The sequence below is a fragment of the Helianthus annuus genome, chromosome 7, assembly GCF_002127325.2.
Source record: "Helianthus annuus cultivar XRQ/B chromosome 7, HanXRQr2.0-SUNRISE, whole genome shotgun sequence".
Classification (NCBI taxonomy): domain Eukaryota; kingdom Viridiplantae; phylum Streptophyta; class Magnoliopsida; order Asterales; family Asteraceae; genus Helianthus; species Helianthus annuus.
Genome location: NC_035439.2, coordinates 51,651,059 through 51,674,332, shown reverse-complemented (window position 1 = coordinate 51,674,332; position 23,274 = coordinate 51,651,059). Strand labels below are relative to the sequence as shown.

Sequence of the window (23,274 nt, the reverse complement as noted above, 5' to 3'; positions counted from 1 at the left end):
GTGTGAGGGGGGTGTAAGAGGTGAGGGTTGGGTGTGTGTGAAGCCGATCGGGCTACCGGCGCCAGCGGCTGGCCTGTGTATTGCCGGTCATACGAAGAGAAGAGAAATAGGAAGGATAGATCGAGTGGAGGTGGGTGATGGCCGATTTTGTGCTTCAAATGGAAAAGATGAAGTTCTGATTATCTATTTATGTGTGTATGTTAGGTTGCAGGGAGGAAGAAAGACTCCAGAGGTTTTAAAAGGTAGGTGGAGGGTAAATTACAATTTTACCCATCATGTGAGAGGCACATGGGTGCATTTAACTGGGTTGTTGGATGGGGTTTGGAGCAAAGGACAAGGAGTGTGAAAATTTGTTATTTAAAGGACATGGCCTGCACAAATTAAAGGGAAAGGGCAAGGACTGCAATTTAGGGTATAATTAAAGGACAATCTGTGTAATTTACTCAAACATTAAGTTTTGGGACTTGTAAATATTATAATAGCATACTGTCAAATAATGTTTGAACTTTGATGATATTTTTAAAGTAGCAATATGAATTTTGATGATATCTTGTAAAAAAACATTAATTTTTCATTTTACATCTAAACCCGAAAACCGAACAACCCGACCCGAACTAACCCGAACCCAAATAACCCAAAACCGACTAACCCGAACTTTAAATGGATCGGTTATCGGGTCAAATTTTCCTAGACAAAAACCCGAACAACCCGACCTGAAAAACCCGAAACCCGAAGAAAAAACCCGATGAACACCCCTACCAGCTACTTTTGGTTTTCAGAAAAACAATTAACCGACCCACTGGTTTTTTATATGGTTCGTCTTTTTCAATTTGGTTTTATCGGCCAATTTGGTTTTATCCGCCAATTTAGTTATGAGTCGATTAATTCGATTTTTTGCACACCCCTATGTCGGAGTTATATGGAGTTTTTTTTTTCCTAAAGTAGTATTAAAGGAAAAACTATTTACCAAAAGTAGTGTTTTTTTATTTATTTTGTATATGCCTTTTAACCAACATATTAAATTTTTTTAGTGTTTTTTTCTATATTTTCTTTTTATTATTGCCAGCGGTTCCGTTGTAGTGATTTCAAAACACATGTAAACACAGACTAAATAATTTTTCTATATTTTCTTTTTATTCTTGTCAGTGGTTCCGTTCGCAACGCGCTCGTAGTGATTTCAAAACACATGTAAACACAGACTAAATAACAAAAGAAGTTAGCCGCAACGCGGCGGTGTGATAAACCTAGTTATTATAATAAGCAGTTGATTGATCTTATTTCTTATCAATTCAATTTCGGTTTCCTTAATTTTTTATTCTTGTTTTTTACTTTTCTTTCATAGTTACATACATGCATAATATATTTATAAATAAAAAATAAAATACTGGAGTATGTAGTTATTGATCAAGAGATTCGAGATGTGTCTTGAGTTTGTTACATCATCACTACAGCAATTAGTGTTGCCATCGTCGTCTGCTCTCCGTTATTGTCATTTTGTTTTCCACCACCTCCATTGATAGATGGATATATTACAGTCTTCACCAGCCATCAACTATGCGTCTATGCCCTACATTCATCTTCATCCACAATACAGGCAAAGACTACTACTCACTGTTAAGGTGTTGCTTCTTTCGTTTGTATATTTTGCTTATTACATGATATCTTTTTTGTTTTACATCTTGATCAAAGTTAGACTTTGAAAGTGGATGTGTGATATTTCAAAAAGTGTGTCTATAATCCCATCTATATACTATACTAAAAGAATTCTCCTTAGCCACATCACCTGCTGATGTGGCATTGCTATTTAGCCAGATAATTAGGTTTTGAGCGCCAATATGTCTTTTCTCTCTATTCTCCTTCACTTTCATAAGCGGCAAAAGGGTTTTCTCAATTCCCCTTCATTCGATTTTGAAACCGCTGCTCTTCATATGGAAACCACAATCAATCACCAATCACTTGAAAATCTTCTACTTTCTCACACGCTTCCCCCTTCCACAATACGATTCACAACCCTAATTCATCAATCATCGCTTTTTCCTCCCTAGGTTTTTTCCTCTACCAGTTTGTTCTTCATTAATCGTCGCTATTTTCCTCCCAGCAGTTCCTCCATAACAAAGAAAGTTACTCGATTCCGTCTCGATTTGTTATCCTATTCTGATGTTTGGCATCCAGGTAACAATCGTTGTATCATTTATTTTGAACATACGATCTTAATCATTTATATGTTTACCAATTTAGGGTGGAATCAACAAAAAGATCATCACTGATACAGATCTGACAGCGGTATCTATTGATTTGGTCTGCATAACCTTCAACTTTAACGCTTGAAGGTAATATTGATTTTAATTTTTGAATTTTGTTACTAAATTGCTTATCATCACCAGAATTTGAAGAAGCGGGCTGACAATTTTGAAACTTTTTTACTCTTTGAAGAATCCGAGGTTAGTTATATGTTTGTTGTTGTTCTTCAAGATTTTCTGAAATTCTTGCTGAGATGCTCTAACCACTGCTTGCTAGCGTTAAAAAGGATAATACGGTATGAGGTTTATGAAAATGTTTATTAATCAAGTTAAGTTTGTGTTTTGTTGCCCATTAAGTTTTTTGAAAACGGTTCTACAAATCATATTTTTTAAGTTGCTCTGTTATGCACATGGAAAGGTTTGGTGTATTTTCTGCAGGTTATTCAGGTATGGACCACCCTGCAGTTTTTTGCTGCTCAATTGCAAATTCAGGGTCTGAGATTATATTAGCCATTCTTGGTCTTTTCTTCACGCAATCACAACAAGGTAGGTATCTTTTTTTCCATCTTTATGATTTTTCCTTTTTGCCCGCTTTTGTATTCATGATGCACACTGATTAGTTCAGCTAATTTTCTGTTCATATATGCTCGAATAGCTGAATAAAACTACGACACATTTAGGTTGAATAGGTACACTCTTCTGGTGACAAAACCTTGATAACATAAAGGATATTATGAAAAACATTAACATATTAGTTATTTTGATGCTGAAAAGTTTTGAGTGTGTTTTTTCAACGATTGATTGGGTTATTGGTTTAATTTCGAGTGAAATAGGGGTACGATTTGATATGTACGAATTGTTTGTTACTTTTGGTTCAAGTCCGTCTGATTCACAATCCAGGTATGGTTTAAAGGTACCTCTTTCTTCTTTAGCCGACTATTGTAAGATCTGAAATTTTGTGTCTTTAAAAATTTTCCGGCAATGTACACAGTGGTCCGCGACGGTTGCTGCTACTTGATTTGTTCCGTTCGATTGTTATCTAGTATGAATCATTGGTCTCCAGTCAACTCCGTGTGGCAATTAAGGTAACAAACGAACAACCACTGTGATTATATATGATATATATGGTTATTTCAAATATGTGTTGAGGAAGGGTTCGGGTTCGTTTGCTGAGGCTCGTGGTGTTGGTTTTAGTGAAGCAAATGGAACTCTTGGAGATATAAATGATATTATTTATGGTGGTGATTTTGTCCTGCTGTGGACGCTGTGGATATCTGATTCAACTCAGGTTGGTTGGTTGCTCTGAACTTAAATTAATGATCTCTGTTATCTTTTACTATAATTTTACTCTTTCAACTTTGTTATAAACTTATGATTAGAATCTAATGCACTTTTTGGATTTTATATCATATTTCAATTTGGTTCATGTTTATTAAATGCTTAAGAATGCCAAATAGTGAACCAACTGTTGCATTATTGTATTTAGTTGTTCTAACTCATTTTATAGGAGAATAGAAGGTAATACATTTATATTTGTAGAAAGTTTTTATTTCATTCTATTTTGCTTTTTCGGCTTGCTGTATCTTGGAAGACACCGCCTAGCTAAAACCTCTATAATAATAAATTTCAGGTCTTCTTTAAGTTTATATAAACCTAAAAAAATCATCCCTTAAATTTACATGTGTTTTCAATAGCCACACTATACACTAAAATTTTCTAAGGATTCTATTTGATTTTGAAAAGACCTGTACATTTTTAAATAGGAAGACCTGTACATTCTAAGGATTCTAGGCAAACTTACAATAGCTATCGTTAGATCGCAAGCATATGAAGTCCATCAACTGATGTGGATTGAAATGTATTAAGAAGCTCAGTTTGTAGAGCATTCGGCTAACTTCTATGAAAGGATTGGAGGTAAGATCTTTTAGTGTTTAGAACTAAACATATTATATTGTTTTTTCTATAGGAATGACTGACGCTATTGTTCATACTAAAGGTGACAATTCTTGCAATTTTAATCCATTTTCTTATTAATTTGTAATTTATTTATTTATTTATTTTTATTCCAGATGGGTCAAATAAAAAAATTAGCTCAGAAGAGAACAAGTTAAATGGGTCAAATGGGTTCATAAGTGAATCCATGAATACTTAGAACTAAATGGATATGTTGGACCTGGTGTTCAATTTGGAACTAATGAAGACATTTCATTTAGCGATCTTGAGGCTGATGATGATTGAACCCTACAAATTATATTGAAAATCATGTAGTAAAACAATTTTTTGTGACCTCTTAATACCCAAATTGTGACCCATAACAAGAAGACGTTTGATGGAATTTGCTCAAACGCCTAATGATCTGCAACTTCTATTGGCATTAGAATTTAGAACATAAGTTTCATGCATGTATATTGTGATTAAAGGATTGAAAAGGATTTCGTAGAATGTTCATATATATGCTTTGTTTAGGAATCTTAGCTTATTTGCACCAATAAATTTGCCTTTATTTTTTTCTTAATTTTTTTACAAAGTTGTGATAGAGGAATGCTAAGTCATCTGACTTTAGTTTGGGTCAAATTGTATTTGCAGGCTTGTGGCAACAACTAGCTGTTCGAGCAAAATATGTTTTTTTGTATAATCTTTACAAGCTAAATGAGTCAGTTAAACTGTTCATTTAGAGGTTCCATTTCATGAACTAAGATTGGTAGCATGCTTTGTTGGTCCATTATGTTGTTAAGAAACTAGAAAGAGATGGTCATCACACTTGATTTGTTAAAAGTTCTATAGCCTTTATCACACCTGATTAGTTAATATATGGTAAAAGAAGGTGGCACAATGGTTACAATATGAGTTGGGTAAAAGAAGACCAAAAGAAATTCAAGCAAAAGAAATTAAGATGCAGTCCAAGACGGGTCAGAGTTTTGCGAGCAGGCTAATGGAAGTCAGGAATAAAAGTGCACATTTGTGGGCTGGTTATTATATTGTGAGTGTGTGCGGGGTTAATTGAGTGGCCTGGTCCAAGTTCGCCGGCCCAACATTGGATCGAGACTAATGAATGTAAGCACGATTGGTGTTTTCAAACTTTGGGCTGTAATTATAGTGTTATCTTTTTGAGCTTGGGACCTGGAAATTAATTGCAGGCCTATGAAGTTGTGTATTGCTAATTTGGATTGGCCTGGCCTAAAAGACCTTAACGATGAAGCACATAAAAAGGTATCCTAATTTATTTTATCCATTTGGACTAGGCGAATAAGGGATGGGATTGGGTACACAAGTATATTATAAATAATATTGGGTATGTTGGGCTCGATGTGCACTATCAGGTTCATGTTATGGGGCTGGGTTCGAATAAAAAAGGCTGTTGAACAAACAAATGGTATTAATAGAGGGAAAGATAATTATGGGTGGCCCAAATGGAGGAACCGATTATCGATGAAATGCCAAGCTCACTTATGGAACAAAAAGAATCTAAATTATCAAATTGGATCTAGCAAAGCCATTTTTATAATGGAAGGTAAAAAAATATTGTGGGTCTAATTTCGTGACTTTAGGTTTCTATATCCTCACTATCTTCAGTTTAGTTAATTTTATTTTTTGTTGTCAAAGTTTGTATCTCAATCTAGAGATGCTATTTGCTAATTGATTAGATTATAAATATAAATTGTTATATCTAATTGATTGGATTGTAAATTGTTATTTGCCATATTCTATCTAAGTGTACTTTAATTTGTATATAGATTTCAAATTTCACGATACTTACTTTGAACCTCTTCATGAATATCAACTTATCTTTTAAAATGATGATGAAGTTATGGTAAAGTTGTTACACTTCTTATGTAGGACCTGTGTTTTCAAGGCTATAGTAATATATGTATATGTATTTACATGTAGTTTATGTGTCAAGTTTTGTTGACTTCTTATTGGTTTATTTTTGTATTTCATAATAGGCATGATGAGTTCTCTACAAGGTCCAGTTGAGGTAAGTGTAGGTAATGAGTCTTAAACAAAGGCTAAAGCTAATACATTCAGGTATTATTTTTTTTTTGTGTAGAAGCTCTATATAAACAATCTCCAATTATCAGAGTCATTCTTTTGGTGTAGTTTTGTAGAGAATATTTAACATTGTTCGTATATTGTATATTGATATGTGGGTACATGTTATAATCCAAAGCATGAGGTGCATCTCATGCTTTGGGTTATTGGTTTAATTTCGAGCGAAATAGGGGTACGATTTGATATGTACGAATTGTTTGTTATTGGTTTAATTTCGAGCCAAATAGGGGTATTGATGTTTATAAAGAGATTTTCAACGAACTCTGATCGTCGCATATTCATGTATTTCAATTTGTCGTTGTAATCTAATATATTCGTTTGTGTTTTAACGTGTATAAAAGTATAATATTTAATGTCAGCGGTATTAATGAAGAAATTTCTTTTACAAACCCGTGTAACACACGGGGTCTTAAGCGAGTATATATATATACTCACACATATTCGTTTATGTTAAGGTAATATGCAAACCCCCATATAAATATACTCACACATATTCGTTTGTGTTAAGGTAATATGCAAACCCAAAAGCTTTACTTCTAGACATTAGGATTTGTTATTTTGAAGGAACCAAATTTGTTGCATGACTAGTGTTCGATCAGTGGCAAAGCTTGACAATGAAGACGGGGGGTCGAAAACGTATATACCCAACAAATTTTATACGAAAACTACATATATAATTTTACTGAGCGAAAAGTTCGGGAGGTTGGGCGCCCCCGGCCCCTCTTAAGTTGCGCCCCTGTGTTCTATAAAATGTTCAGTTGAGGGTTGTACTAACATTATGCATTTTGTATAGACTGATTGAAGTGAGGAACTTTTTGAGAATGGAAACAAAAGATGATTGGGTGAAAAGGCAGCAAATTGTTGAGGCACGAGCACGAACATCAGTTGCAATGTTGGCTAGAGACTAAATGTGTTACAAAGTGAAAAAACACAGTGACCATCCGTGTATTTTTGGAAAGCGGGAGATCAAATCCAAAATTTTAGTAAACCACAATGACCATTCGTGTACTTTACTCTAGAAAATATGACTAGTGACTAACTATAGTATTACATTGTAGTCTCACAAAATCTATCAAATCGTGATTGAAGTCAAAGTCAGGCTCAAGGTTTGACCTGATTTGGTCACGGATGTCATAACGTAAAAGTTGGATCCCCAAACAAGTCGCAAAAATAATTATTTGATCTTGGAAGCCAAAAATGAGGAGTGTAGGTTATTCACTTTTTTAATACATAAAAGGTTTTTATAAATATTGAGTAAAATAAGAGAGTTGGGTTACGGTGTATCGGGTATGTAAAATAGATGGTTTGGTATATAAGTCTAAACTTAATAAATCCTTTTTTTTAAATTAGAATTCAACCGTTGGCGATGGGTGAGCTCGTCAACACTCCCAATGCTTTCATGTCGGTTATGGGGTTGACGCCCCCTGTAACACCGCTTTAACACCCTATTGGGCGATGTTTAGCGCCCCCTTCAGTATCACATCATCGGGGTGTTACCCGGTTACACCCAACCTTAGAAAGTAATGTTTTAATGTTGTATTTTAATAATAATAATAAAATAATAGTAGTATATAAGAATTGACTTTGAGTGAATTTATTTAATGTTGACTTAAATGCCATTTTAGTCCGTGTGGTTTGGGTCATTTTGCCAGTTTAGTCCAAAGGTTTGAAACATTGCCATTTTAGTCCAAATAGTTTCAAACGTTGCCATTTTAGTCCACTGGGTTACTTCATCCATTTTTCTATTAAAGTGAAGGGCAATTCGGTCATTTTATATGTAATTTTGTTAACTAGAAGGGCAATTATGCCATATACAATGACCAAATTGACCTTCTTGTTAACAGAAATTATGGATGAAGTTAACCTAGTGGAGTAAAATGGCAACATTTGAAACTATTTGGACTAAAATGACAACGTTTCAAACTTTTGAATTAAACTTGCAAAACGACCAAACCACAGGGACTAAGAGGGAAATTAACTCTTTACTGTTGTATTCTAACGTGGAGAATCATGACGATCATGACCAAACCCTATAACCTAAGCTAAATGCAAGAATGGTTTTACGTTAACGAATAAGGTAAGAAATAATATGTTTAAATTTAGATAGGTAAGATGAAAGAGGGTGTTTGGGTTAGCTTATTTTGGAGAAACTTATAACTTATTGACTTATAAAAGTTAATAAGTTGTTTTTACAGTGTTTAGGTTAGTTTATTTAAGATGTTTTTGTGTGTTAGAAGTTGTTTTTGAGAAGTTAGTATTTGTAACTTGTAACTTATATAAGTTGATAAGTCCTTTTTGAGAAGGAATCCCAAACACCTCCAAAGTTGGACATAAATATGAAGCAAACCAAAGAGGTGAGGAGGAGGGGATAAAGCCAGTGAAATGATGCATAAAACATGGTGAGTGTTTGCTGATTGTGGAAAGAAAGGTCTTATTCGTAAATATATCATCCATGACTTGATCCTCAAAGGTGCAGCCACTTTCTTCTTTCGCATTTTCAAAATTTGGGGGTTTCAGTCAGGGGCAGATTTACAGCTAAGCAAGGGGTTCCCGGGAACCCGTTTGGTTCACAATTTATAGTGTTAAGTGTAACACTTCGGAAATTCATAAGCAAATAATATGGCAACACGTGTCCAATCAACTCTCAAATATGCCAAATTATTTGGACCAGAGGGACTATATATATATAAAAATGTGGAAGTTTATGTCACACCCCCAAAATCCACCTGCGGAGTATCACCGCTTGGGAGCGTGACTGACCAGGATCAAGCCACCAATCATATAGAACAATGTAAATAGTAAAAGTAAATGTAATTTAACCAAACCAATCCATATGAAAGGTGTTCAAAACATAAGTGTAAATTCAACGTTTAGCGGAAGCATATGAGTAAAAGCCCAACATAAATAAAGTATGTAATGTCATAATGTTTAATCAAAGCATTCACGATCCTTGTCCACAACGACCGCGCCTCCCAGTGCAAGCTCCATGTATACCTAACGACCTGCAAGGCATGTAACAGAGGGTCAACAACTAGTTGAGCGAGTTCACAGTAAGTGAGTTTGTAATAGTAAGTTTGTTTCGTAACATGTGGCTCTGCTAGGCCGATAGTATGTTCTATTAGTGGGGGCTTCCCATAGTTGCATATACACTAGACTATTCGTAACCATAAGTGTTCTTCTTAACCCGAGAACAGTAATACGTACAAGGTTTACGTAGGTTTTACGTAAGTGTCCTTCTTTACCCGAAGACAGTAGTACGCGTGGGGTTTACATAGGTTTTACGTAAGTGTCCTTCCTGACCCCGGAAGACAGTAGCATGTGTGAGTTTATGTAACGCCCATATTTCTTAATCCGAAAAGTAATATTACCATACTATTATTTAAGAAAAATTCGGGCATGACCCGTTCGTAATAAGAACGATTCCCTGTAAGATCATCGTGTAAGAACTTAAAGATAACGCAGCGGAAAAATAGCTTAAAAAAAATTTCTTTACGATCTTAAAACAATACACACATTCAAGAAGAAGCTTACAAAATTCACTTCCCTTTTTACAAATTAATGCGTTACAAAATTAAGACTACGTAACCGTTCTTTCCGTACAATCCTTGTTATTCGACTCGATCTATGCCCGCTTATCTTCGATAGTGGTAGAAGAAATCCGTGTAGTACCTGTGGACATCACATACAACTTAACCATTAGTCATTGACAACATCATACAACAATAATCTGGTACAATTAAAAATCATATAACATTCAACAACATAAACTTTGATTCATTCGACTATCCTCTCGGATTCCTTTGTTTCGAGTTCGGCTTCCAGGTTCGGCTTCAATTCTACAAGAGTCTGACGTTCTCATTCCTGCATTACATTCCAATCTCAAGCACATCATTAGTAACGTCCATACTCAAACGTATTGAAACCATGTATACATGCATACCTGTCCCATTCTTTTCATAGGCGATAAATCCTACTTCGTGCATTCGTATATTCATACGTCTAATCATACGCACCTACATATCTACACATCTACTTACCTATATACATAACTACATGCTTACATAATCATGTCTACACATACTTACTTACATTCAATTCTTGATTAACTTATTCGCATTCACTTATCATACTTGTACATTAATTATGGAGTGCTTAGACTTGGATTTATGATCCAAAAACATCAAGGAAACATTCAAAATTATATTTGGGAGACCTGTCGTAGACCACGGTTAATATACCGAAGCTTACGGTACACAAAATAACTTAATTAACAAATTTCAGCATTTTAAACATGTGGAGGCCGTCGGCGACGGCCCTATAGGGCGTCGGCGACGGCTATTAGTTTTTCGCGTAGCCAGAAACCTCCGTAGACAGGAAAATTAGGCGTCGGAGAAAACTGAAAATGCACAAGGCGTCGGCGACGGCCCATAGGGGCGTCGGCGACGGCCCATAGGGGCGTCGGCGACGGCCTCTAGTTTTGCCATTTTTCTGCTGTGTTGTTTTTGTCGTTCGCACGCACAAAACTTGCATAGCTTTTAAACCGTTTACCCGATTAACCTCTCGTTTCTTCCTACATGATTGTAAGCTAACATTCTATTATGTGAACTTATAAGGAAATTCTTAACTTATACATTTTCGGCTTATTATTCATTACGAATTATTCGACCCGTCATGCATTTATCAACAACTCATATGTTTACACTTAAGGCTCACATAATGTTAATGTTATAACACCTTACACTAACCGGGCACATGAAATACTATCGACATTGCTTGTACAAACGTTCCGTGCTAAAGTATACCTTCACTTTGACCCATTAACCTAAGTCCCCATTCTCGGTTGGTGCACTTATGTGCAATTTTACCCATTACCCGGTTACATACCGTAGCCATTACTTAGACATTATTCGTCATATCATTACAACTTTATATTGTCCCATTCGGTCTACTAAGCTAAAATTACCAATTTCATACGACCAAAACCATATGAAACTTCAAACATCATCATGCTTAATCAACTAACGCTACTTTACTTAAATAAAATAAGACGTGATTACAGAAATCACTTACCTCGTGCGTCCGAGTTCATGCATAGCTTCCGTTTTTAGCTTTGACCCATTGCCCTTCCATGCTCGTGTCCATATTGACATGGCTCCTACGCTTTCAGGTTATCATCAACACATTCTTGTTAGCATACATCATTGTACTTGATAAGGAGCATACATTTGCATAATTTCATATTCAACTTGCATTGATCATTCATTAACATGTATAGCTTATTTCACTGAAAATATACTGTTTGGGGACGTCCGTTTACTATACTTACGAGCTTGCAAAAATTACAATATTTTTATGAGACGTGCCCCTCGGAGGGGCTATCCTTGTGTTAAATTTTTAGAGTCCAACTCTCTACCAAAAATTTATAAAAATTCATTTACTAAGCTGCAATCAGATTCGTCACTTCTGACTGCAGCTTACGGAAAAATTCATTAAAAATTCCTCGTTTATCCGATTGACGAAATTCCAATTGGCGATTCTTCTAATCGCTTAAAACTATCTACAGTAACAATTTGAGACCATAACTAAATTACTAAATTGAGTTATGACATTCGTAATGGGCTGCAAATTCTGCAAGAAAACACAGCTTGAACCTTTGATACGGAAAAATTCATAAAACGCTCAATTTTCGTCGAAAAAATGCGATTCTAGTGGGGTTTTAAAGATATTTCCTGGAATTACCTTTTAGACTCAAGAAACACACGTTTTTATCACGTTTTGTTCAGGTTACAGCCAATACAAGTCGGCTGTAAATTCTGATCAGGAGCTGTTTGAATTCAGCTTTCAGTTTAAGCATGTTCTTGACATCATAACACTAATTTTTAGCAATCAAAACCCTAAAAACATCTCATACATGAATTTAATATCAACAAAAATCTGAATCTACTTGAGCTTAGCATGATTTTAACATATACTTGTCTAGGGTTTACTCCTAGACACTACTATGTTCCTATTTCATCCATATAACAATCATGCATCAAAAATTTCTAAATTCTCTAAGTTCATCAGAATTTCAAGTAGAGATTTTCTATCAAATTTCACATACCTTATGACCCCCTTGTAATGGAGATCACCAATCTAGGCTTAGATTTCGTTTTGGAATTGATCTTGACCTTCAATTTGTGAATTTTTGGGTGAGTTAGGGTTTTGGAAAACCCCCTTCTGCGTTCTGGTCGATCCACACACCAGTGTGTGTGTTGGATTTTTATTTTATTTGTGTTTAATAAAACTTGTTTCATACTTGGCACTTTTAACCCTCCTACTTTCATGAGGTTTTTATTTGGGTGTTTCTAACACTCTAATTTATTATCACTAAACTCTTATCTAACTAGGTTAGTTTTATCACTAGTTAGTTTATCTCGTTAATATCAACGTCGGATTTATAATAAAAGGATTTATGTTTTAGGGTGTTACATACACCCCGTTACCTCGGGTCTTTTATAAGCTTTATTTCCTCCAAAGCTTTGATTCACTTTTTAGTTAATATTAGGCTTACTTATTTAGATCCTAATATTTACTGGGTTTATTTTTATCACTACCGTATTTTACCCGTTTATTTTCAGTTACTTTATTATAATTAATAAACCCGTTTTTGGGGTGTTACAAGTCTACCCCCCTTAAAGAAGGTTTCGTCCCTGAAACCTCTTTCATTCCTTCTATAACCCGTCTAGTCTTACTCTTCGTTCGTTTATTCATTCATGTTAAATTGGACGACTTACATAAGTATGTTGTGAGGAATTGACGTTTGTGACACATCCCATATTCCATAATTTGAAACTAACATCCTTTCTAGGTTCCTTCATGTCCCTATGTGAAGTGAGCGTATGATAGTACGCATTACCGTAAACATCCAAGCATCAACATTCTAACATAACTATCATTTTTAAATCTCGTTATCCGTACTTGTTATGAGGATCAATCATTAATCTACTTTTCTACCGCCACTTGAACTACTTACAACCTTATGTCTAACCTTATATTTAATCTTTCACATTACTTCCTTATACTAAACCGGCATGTCGTGCAAAGAGCAACATATGAGCATTAATCAACTAGTTCCAAGTTTTCATTCAGGGTCCTTAAATCTTCCTCTTATTGACATAAATACTTTCTAAAGATGACCATTGCTAGTCGGTTATTTCATACTATACTATATTTGTCCTACCATTCATTTCATTCATATGTACAAATAATTCACAGATTCTTACCTTTCAATCTAGAATTTAACATTTTACTAACCTCACCTTCATTGTATAACTTAACGATCTGCAAACCGGATTGGCCCGCTTCTGAATGAGTCCGTGTCAAGGCTGGTTCGATTCCCTTCCTTTCATGAATGGCTTCCGCTCATGGGCTTCCTTCTAACAATATCTTGTTTAAATGAACATGGCCAACAAACCTAGCATCAAGGTTAGCATTTTCCGTTGGTACTTATCATTATTACATTCTTTCCAATTTATTCTGTTTAGTGTTATAAACACCCACAATTCCTTCATTTTGTTAATTATTTCACCGACCCATTACAGTTGGCTTTCCAAGGTCTAACTAACGTTTCTTAATTATCATGGATGTAATGAAATACACGATTGTATTCCTTTCCATTCATGCTTACATACAAGTACTTTAATACATCCTTTCCGTTCTTCTTGCAAAACTTACCCTTCCCGTCCATACTTAAGTTATTGTTCGGGTCGTAGCCCGTAATTCATTTTGACCCACAAGAGTCATTTAGTAATATACCTTTCATGTAACTTGCTCACAGCTTATTTCTTTCAGCTAAGGTTTCTTGCTACTACAATAGCTTACATTGGCTTTACCTACATAGTAAATCAAATACTTCATGCTAACTTTACTAATACCTGCTTAGCAACTATCACTTACTTTGTTTAACTTGTTCGGAAATCCAATTGTAAACTACATTCTGACCATATGTCTACCAACTACCCATTTCTGGCACATCCCTCTCTAGTCGAGCTATAAGCCCCTACTCAAAAGAAAGCATAAATTTGTACATACCTTGCGCGAATCGAAGCCTTTGACTCGTTATCCATAACTTACGATGGTTATTTCTTTCCAATCTGTGGCATTGGATGATCATGCATTATGTTCGCCTACAATTATAAGACTTGACAATTTAAAACATTAAATATCGGGTTCAATGGCAATCCCCATTTGACCCGTATGACTCATTTATACATCTCAACCATCTTGCATACAACGTATTCACATAAATATTTATATAGATAGAAGTTCAAAACATAACTTAAGTAATATCCACTTTCTAAAGAATACTTATTGTTTGGTACGTAATTACTTACGAATTTAAACCTTTCATTCTTATAATTCATTGCCTTCTATGCTTTGAATCCGTCTCACGGTTTCTAACATATCATTCATGCTTTCATTCCTTTCATGCTTCAAATCCGTCTCGCGGATTCTAGCAGATCATTCATGCTTTCATTCCTTTCATGCTTCGAATCCGTCTCGCGGATTCTAGCACATCATTCATGCTTTCATTCCTTTCATGCTTGGAATCCGTCTCGCGGATTCTAGCACATCATTCATGCTTTCATTCCTTTCATGCTTCGAATCCGTCTCGCGGATTCTAGCACATCATTCATGCTTTCATTCCTTTCATGCTTCGAATCCGTCTCGCGGATTCTAGCACATCATTCATGCTTTCATTCCTTTCATGCTTCGAATCCGTCTCGCGGATTCTAGCACATCATTCATGCTTTCATTCCTGAAAGTCTTACACTCATCTTCACCCCCACGTCCACCTACTACCTAGTTCTAGCGGACATACCTGTAACAATTATCACGGTCTCACGAACGTCATATGTTTCTTGTGTACTGGCCAGGTACACGATCCACATACTAGTTTCGTGTCTTCGTGTAATCGCCACCTTATGTCCGAAGAATTAAGTTTCGGCACGTGTAGCATTTTCAAAACTTCATTACTATCCCATTATTATCTTTCATTTAAAATTCTTCTTCTGTTGATAGGTTTTACCATTACATGTACTTACATATATTGAATCTACGTACCTGGCACCAATTTATCTTACTGCGTGTCTTGGTGTCGGTCGGAGACCGCAGTCGTGAATCATCCTCATCCAAACAACTATGCTTATCTTACACACAGCATAATGTTAGTTTCTTCATAAGCATACTTAAATTCATACTTACATTTGCTTCTACCTTTAGATCTTGATCGAGTCTTGGATTGTACGGGTTCCTTGTCACAAGAGCACACAGGTTTGAGTTCAAGTATTTGCCTCCTCATACTTGATTTCCCTCAAACCAGGGCTCTGATACCAACTTGTAACGCCCATATTTCTTAATCCGAAAAGTAATATTACCATACTATTATTTAAGAAAAATTCGGGCATGACCCGTTCGTAATAAGAACGATTCCCTGTAAGATCATCGTGTAAGAACTTAAAGATAACGCAGCGGAAAAATAGCTTAAAAAAAATTTCTTTACGATCTTAAAACAATACACACATTCAAGAAGAAGCTTACAAAATTCACTTCCCTTTTTACAAATTAATGCGTTACAAAATTAAGACTACGTAATCGTTCTTTCCGTACAATCCTTGTTATTCGACTCGATCTATGCCCGCTTATCTTCGATAGTGGTAGAAGAAATCCGTGTAGTACCTGTGGACATCACATACAACTTAACCATTAGTCATTGACAACATCATACAACAATAATCTGGTACAATTAAAAATCATATAACATTCAACAACATAAACTTTGATTCATTCGACTATCCTCTCGGATTCCTTTGTTTCGAGTTCGGCTTCCAGGTTCGGCTTCAATTCTACAAGAGTCTGACGTTCTCATTCCTGCATTACATTCCAATCTCAAGCACATCATTAGTAACGTCCATACTCAAACGTATTGAAACCATGTATACATGCATACCTGTCCCATTCTTTTCATAGGCGATAAATCCTACTTCGTGCATTCGTATATTCATACGTCTAATCATACGCACCTACATATCTACACATCTACTTACCTATATACATAACTACATGCTTACATAATCATGTCTACACATACTTACTTACATTCAATTCTTGATTAACTTATTCGCATTCACTTATCATACTTGTACATTAATTATGGAGTGCTTAGACTTGGATTTATGATCCAAAAACATCAAGGAAACATTCAAAATTATATTTGGGAGACCTGTCGTAGACCACGGTTAATATACCGAAGCTTACGGTACACAAAATAACTTAATTAACAAATTTCAGCATTTTAAACATGTGGAGGCCGTCGGCGACGGCCCTATAGGGCGTCGGCGACGGCTATTAGTTTTTCGCGTAGCCAGAAACCTCCGTAGACAGGAAAATTAGGCGTCGGAGAAAACTGAAAATGCACAAGGCGTCGGCGACGGCCCATAGGGGCGTCGGCGACGGCCTCTAGTTTTGCCATTTTTCTGCTGTGTTGTTTTTGTCGTTCGCACGCACAAAACTTGCATAGCTTTTAAACCGTTTACCCGATTAACCTCTCGTTTCTTCCTACATGATTGTAAGCTAACATTCTATTATGTGAACTTATAAGGAAATTCTTAACTTATACATTTTCGGCTTATTATTCATTACGAATTATTCGACCCGTCATGCATTTATCAACAACTCATATGTTTACACTTAAGGCTCACATAATGTTAATGTTATAACACCTTACACTAACCGGGCACATGAAATACTATCGACATTGCTTGTACAAACGTTCCGTGCTAAAGTATACCTTCACTTTGACCCATTAACCTAAGTCCCCATTCTCGGTTGGTGCACTTATGTGCAATTTTACCCATTACCCGGTTACATACCGTAGCCATTACTTAGACATTATTCGTCATATCATTACAACTTTATATTGTCCCATTCGGTCTACTAAGCTAAAATTACCAATTTCATACGACCAAAACCATATGAAACTTCAAACATCATCATGCTTAATCAACTAACGCTACTTTACTTAAATAAAATAAGACGTGATTACAGAAATCACTTACCTCGTGCGTCCGAGTTCATGCATAGCTTCCGTTTTTAGCTTTGACCCATTGCCCTTCCATGCTCGTGTCCATATTGACATGGCTCCTACGCTTTCAGGTTATCATCAACACATTCTTGTTAGCATACATCATTGTACTTGATAAGGAGCATACATTTGCATAATTTCATATTCAACTTGCATTGATCATTCATTAACATGTATAGCTTATTTCACTGAAAATATACTGTTTGGGGACGTCCGTTTACTATACTTACGAGCTTGCAAAAATTACAATATTTTTATGAGACGTGCCCCTCGGAGGGGTTATCCTTGTGTTAAATTTTTAGAGTCCAACTCTCTACCAAAAATTTATAAAAATTCATTTACTAAGCTGCAATCAGATTCGTCACTTCTGACTGCAGCTTACGGAAAAATTCATTAAAAATTCCTCGTTTATCCGATTGACGAAATTCCAATTGGCGATTCTTCTAATCGCTTAAAACTATCTACAGTAACAATTTGAGACCATAACTAAATAACTAAATTGAGTTATGACATTCGTAATGGGCTGCAAATTCTGCAAGAAAACACAGCTTGAACCTTTGATACGGAAAAATTCATAAAACGCTCAATTTTCGTCGAAAAAATGCGATTCTAGTGGGGTTTTAAAGATATTTCCTGGAATTACCTTTTAGACTCAAGAAACACACGTTTTTATCACGTTTTGTTCAGGTTACAGCCAATACAAGTCGGCTGTAAATTCTGATCAGGAGCTGTTTGAATTCAGCTTTCAGTTTAAGCATGTTCTTGACATCATAACACTAATTTTTAGCAATCAAAACCCTAAAAACATCTCATACATGAATTTAATATCAACAAAAATCTGAATCTACTTGAGCTTAGCATGATTTTAACATATACTTGTCTAGGGTTTACTCCTAGACACTACTATGTTCCTATTTCATCCATATAACAATCATGCATCAAAAATTTCTAAATTCTCTAAGTTCATCAGAATTTCAAGTAGAGATTTTCTATCAAATTTCACATACCTTATGACCCCCTTGTAATGGAGATCACCAATCTAGGCTCGGATTTCGTTTTGGAATTGATCTTGACCTTCAATTTGTGAATTTTTGGGTGAGTTAGGGTTTTGGAAAACCCCCTTCTGCGTTCTGGTCGATCCACACACCAGTGTGTGTGTTGGATTTTTATTTTATTTGTGTTTAATAAAACTTGTTTCATACTTGGCACTTTTAACCCTCCTACTTTCATGAGGTTTTTATTTGGGTGTTTCTAACACTCTAATTTATTATCACTAAACTCTTATCTAACTAGGTTAGTTTTATCACTAGTTAGTTTATCTCGTTAATATCAACGTCGGATTTATAATAAAAGGATTTATGTTTTAGGGTGTTACATACACCCCGTTACCTCGGGTCTTTTATAAGCTTTATTTCCTCCAAAGCTTTGATTCACTTTTTAGTTAATATTAGGCTTACTTATTTAGATCCTAATATTTACTGGGTTTATTTTTATCACTACCGTATTTTACCCGTTTATTTTCAGTTACTTTATTATAATTAATAAACCTGTTTTTGGGGTGTTACAGTTTACGCAGGTTTTACGTAAGTGTCCTGCTTAACCCGAGGACAATGGTAGATAGTCTAGTAACAGTGTAATTCAAATAATTCATCAATCCTTTTCCTTCAATCCCATTCCCTACCCACCGGGAATCCCATGCCTTGGTAAGAGTGTGAACTCACCTTGGTTTGCTCGGTATGCTAACTATGTGCTCGAAGGTAATCAATCAATCGATCAATCAATCAAGGCCTAAGGTAATGCATTTACACACAGTCAGTTCATGTTGGTCAAATTTCACATGCAAACTATGTCACAAAGTGCTTGGCAGTTAACCTCATGTACCGCATAAGCAGTTAATCAATTTCATGCCATTCATGTACCTTGTCTATTGCAGTTTATTCCAATATAATCATCCAATAACACACTTAACAAAGTTAGCATCTAATAGAACTAATAAGCTAACTGAATAAATAGAGTTAACAGAGTTAATTGATTAACAGAATTAATCAACTTAACTTAACAGAGTTGACATGCTTAACTGAATTAACATAAAACTCAGATCATGCTTCACACATAAAACTTGGACTATGTAAAGCATCATGAAACTCGGACTATACACATACCACAAAAGTCGGACCACTCAACATTACAAAAGTCGGACTAGGCATCCCCTTAATAAAACTCGGACCTAATACCCTTTGCATAAGTCGGACCATGTTCATAACTAAAACTCGGACCAACCAAATAATTAAAAATCAGACCATTACAATTTAAATGAAATTCGGACCAAGCAATTTAAATGAAATTCAGACCAAGCAATTTAAATGAAATTCGGACCTTCATAAACCTCACAAAATTCGGACCCTTACAATCCTCATAAAATTCAGACCTATCATCTTCACAAAGTTCAGACCATGCATTCCTTACTTAAAAATTCAGACCACAAGTCTATTAGAAATTCGGACCACACATCAAGTGTAAAACTCAGACCATACAATCAAATAAAACTCAGAGTTTTCAACATGCGTGAATTCCAAAACCATTTTACAGAATCAATGGAACAGTTACATTTGCAGACTACGATCAAAACCCTAATCTTCATACTTTGGCAATGCTGTAATCTAATCAACAATCAAACATCTCTATCATATCAAGCATCTTGGTGTCAGGCAAGTGATTACACAACGAATCATAAACCATTTCACAATAATCAGAATTGATCAATAAACACAGGACCATTATTTGGAGAACTAGGGTTTGCAAGAAATCAAATAACCAATGATTAACAACAAACAATCCACATTTACCTTGGATTGATTCTAGATGGATTGGAAGATCAAGATTGATGCAAGAGAACTTGTGCAGTCAAGAATGATGAGAGAAATGATTGTAGAGAGAATGATTTGAAGTGACGTATGATTGAAATTGGTGAGAATGATTTAGGGTTAAGGGGTTTTGTTTTATTTTCATTATTACCACTAAACACCCCTAAGTATCATCCTTTACACAAAACACACACACTACATATAATTTACCGTTTCATCACCAAGTTCATGTATTTGTCAAATCATTCGTAAAATAACACATAACCATGCAACAATCACAATACACTTTATCAAATCAAAACGTATACAGTTACAAAGCAAACAAATTGTGTAAGTAAGCACTAAGCAAACAGTGAACGTGTAATAAATGCGAAAGTGGAATCTCGGAAACTCGAGTTGTCACATTATCCCCAACTTGAAAGAAATTTCGTCCCGAAATTTAGCATGCGGTTACTGAGGAAGCTAGTTAAGGTGTATCGTTTACTGGTTTTCCTGGGGTGTCATATCATCCCCCCGTTGATTTGGAATTTCGTCCCGAAATTCTGTAGTAGCTTCAGCCTCAGTAGTGGTTGCACGGTTTCCGAATAACTGGGGATACTTGAGTTCCATTTGGTCTTCTCGTTCCCAGGTATACTCTGGGCCACGACGGGAGTTCCAACGAACTCGTACAAGAGGTATTCTAGTGTTCTTGAGGACCTTAACATCCCGGTCCGTGATTTCAACAGGTTCCTCGACGAAATGCAACTCTTCATCGATAGTGAGTTCCTTCAAAGGAACTATGAGGGTCTCATCTGACAAACACATCTTTAGATTCGACACGTGGAAGACGTTGTGAACTGCACCGAGTTCAGCCGGTAGGTTTAGTCTGTAGGCTACTTTGCCTAGTGTTTCAGTAATTTCGAACGGTCCAACATACCGCGGATTGAGCTTGCCTCGTTTACCAAAACGAACCACACCCTCCCAGGGTGAGACTTTGAGTAGCAGTCGATCCCCAACTTGGAACTCGAGTGGCTTCCTGCGCTTATCGGCGTAGCTTTTCTGACGGTCACGAGCTGCCGCCATGCGTTGTCGTATCTATGCAATTCGTTCAGTAGCATCAACTACTATTTCTGGACCTGTGATTTGACTATCCCCCACCTCTGCCCAACAGAGAGGTGACCGGCATTTACGTTCGTACAATGCCTCGAATGGAGCGGCCTGAATCCTGGTGTGGTAATTGTTATTGTACGAGAACTCTACTAACGGAAGATGCTTTTCCCATCTGTTGCCGAAATCAATAACACATGCCCGAAGCATGTCTTCTAGGGTTTGAATCGTGCGCTCAGACTGCCCATCCGTCTGAGGGTGATATGTTGTGCTTATGTCTAGCCATGAGCCAAAAGCTTGTGCATTGCTTGCCATAGTTCTGAAGTGAATCGTGCATCACGATCCGAAATAATAGAGGTTGGCACTCCGTGCCTCGAAACAACTTCTTTCAAGTAGACGTCTGCTAAGGTAGAGAACTTATCCGTTTCTTTGATAGCCAAGAAATGAGCAGACTTAGTGAGTCGATCCACGATCACCCAAATAGTATCATTCCTATGCTGGGATCTAGGCAGGCCAGTAACAAAATCCATGGAAATTTCTTCCCATTTCCACTATGGTATCTTGGGTTGCTGAAGTAGGCCTGAGGGTTTCTGGTACTCCGTCTTGACCCTTGCACAGGTCAAACACTTGCCGACGTAAGTTGCTATGTGGGCCTTCATGCTAGGCCACCAATATGTAGTTCTGAGATCGTGGTACATTTTATCCAAACCTGGATGTACCGAGTAGCGAGACTTATGTGCTTCGTCCATTACAAGTTCTCGTAAACCGCCATATAGTGGGACCCAAATACGCCCCGTTACGTAGTAGGCGCCATCTTCCTTCTGTTCTAATCGTTGCCTTGAGCCACGTAAGGCTTCAGCCCTTACGTTTTCTGGTTTCAATGCTTCTACCTGAGCATCTCGTATCTGTGCAGGAAGACTAGACTGAATTGTGAGTTGCAAGGCTCGTACACGCCTAGGTAGAGTGTCCTTCCAACTGAGAGCGTCAGCCACAACGTTGGCTTTGCCTGGATGGTACTTGATGGCACATTCATAATCATTCAGCAGCTCGACCCATCGTCGTTGACGCATGTTCAATTCCTTCTGCTTGAAAATATGCTCGAGACTCCTGTGATCGGTATAGATAGTGCACTTGGTACCGTACAGGTAGTGTCGCCATATCTTAAGCACGAATACAACAGCTCCCAGCTCTAAATCGTGTGTAGTGTAGTTCCGTTCATGAACTTTAAGTTGCCGTGAAGCGTAAGCGATGACTTTATCCCTTTGCATCAATACACAACCAAGACCCTGAATCGACGCGTCGCAATAGACCACAAAATCATCCGTGCCCTCTGGCAATGAGAGAATAGGTGCACTGCAAAGTCTATCCTTTAAGTGCTGAAAAGCGGTTTCCTGGGGATTACCCCAACGATAGGTGACACCCTTCTGTGTTAGTAGTGTAAGCGGCGCAGTCTTCGAGAAGTCTTTAATGAATCGTGTGTAATAACCCGCCAAACCCAAGAATTGGCGTATTTCCGTTGGTGTACGCGGTGCAGGCCAGTTCCTGATCGAATCTACCTTGGATGGATCAACATGAATCCCATCCTTGTTTACCACATGGCCTAGAAAGTGGACTTCACGTAGCCAGAAGTCGCATTTTGAAAACTTGGCGTACAGTTGTTCCTTTCGAAAAAGTTCCAAGATAAGTCACAAATGCTGCTCGTGTTCCTCCTGACTCTTGGAATAGATCAGGATGTCGTCGATGAAAACAATCACGAACTTGTCTAAATAAGGCTTGCACACTCTGTTCATAAGATCCATGAAAACTGCAGGTGCGTTCGTTAGCCCGAACGGCATGACTAGAAACTCGTAGTGGCCGTAGCGAGTTCTGAATGCTGTCTTAGAGACGTCCTCATCCCGGACTCTCAGCT

General features: G+C 36.7%; 3 long non-coding RNA genes across 9 annotated transcripts; 1 reads left to right on the top strand and 2 right to left on the bottom strand.

The window, feature by feature from the left end:
* Window positions 1–1,852: 1,852 nt before the first annotated feature.
* LOC118480146 lies at window positions 1,853–6,337 on the top strand. 7 transcript variants are annotated; one of them, XR_004861799.1, is made up of 10 exons: window positions 1,853–2,172; window positions 2,239–2,283; window positions 2,385–2,441; window positions 2,679–2,786; window positions 3,074–3,140; window positions 3,232–3,325; window positions 3,435–3,528; window positions 4,827–5,294; window positions 5,378–5,450; window positions 6,185–6,337. It is a non-coding gene; the product is annotated as an uncharacterized LOC118480146 (long non-coding RNA). The 7 variants fall into 7 exon arrangements; XR_004861796.1 differs by adding an exon at window positions 5,561–5,751 and having other exon boundaries at window positions 2,385–2,786; XR_004861800.1 differs by having other exon boundaries at window positions 2,385–2,786; window positions 3,440–3,528.
* A 3,432-nt stretch (window positions 6,338–9,769) lies between these two features.
* On the bottom strand, window positions 9,770–14,724 carry LOC110867911. Its single transcript, XR_002552014.2, has 3 exons — window positions 12,394–14,724; window positions 11,361–11,450; window positions 9,770–10,151 (listed from the first exon to the last, which is right to left on the bottom strand). It is a non-coding gene; the product is annotated as an uncharacterized LOC110867911 (long non-coding RNA).
* A 1,096-nt stretch (window positions 14,725–15,820) lies between these two features.
* On the bottom strand, window positions 15,821–18,926 carry LOC110867910. The gene is made up of 3 exons (XR_002552013.2): window positions 18,423–18,926; window positions 17,390–17,479; window positions 15,821–16,202 (listed from the first exon to the last, which is right to left on the bottom strand). It is a non-coding gene; the product is annotated as an uncharacterized LOC110867910 (long non-coding RNA).
* Window positions 18,927–23,274: the final 4,348 nt, after the last annotated feature.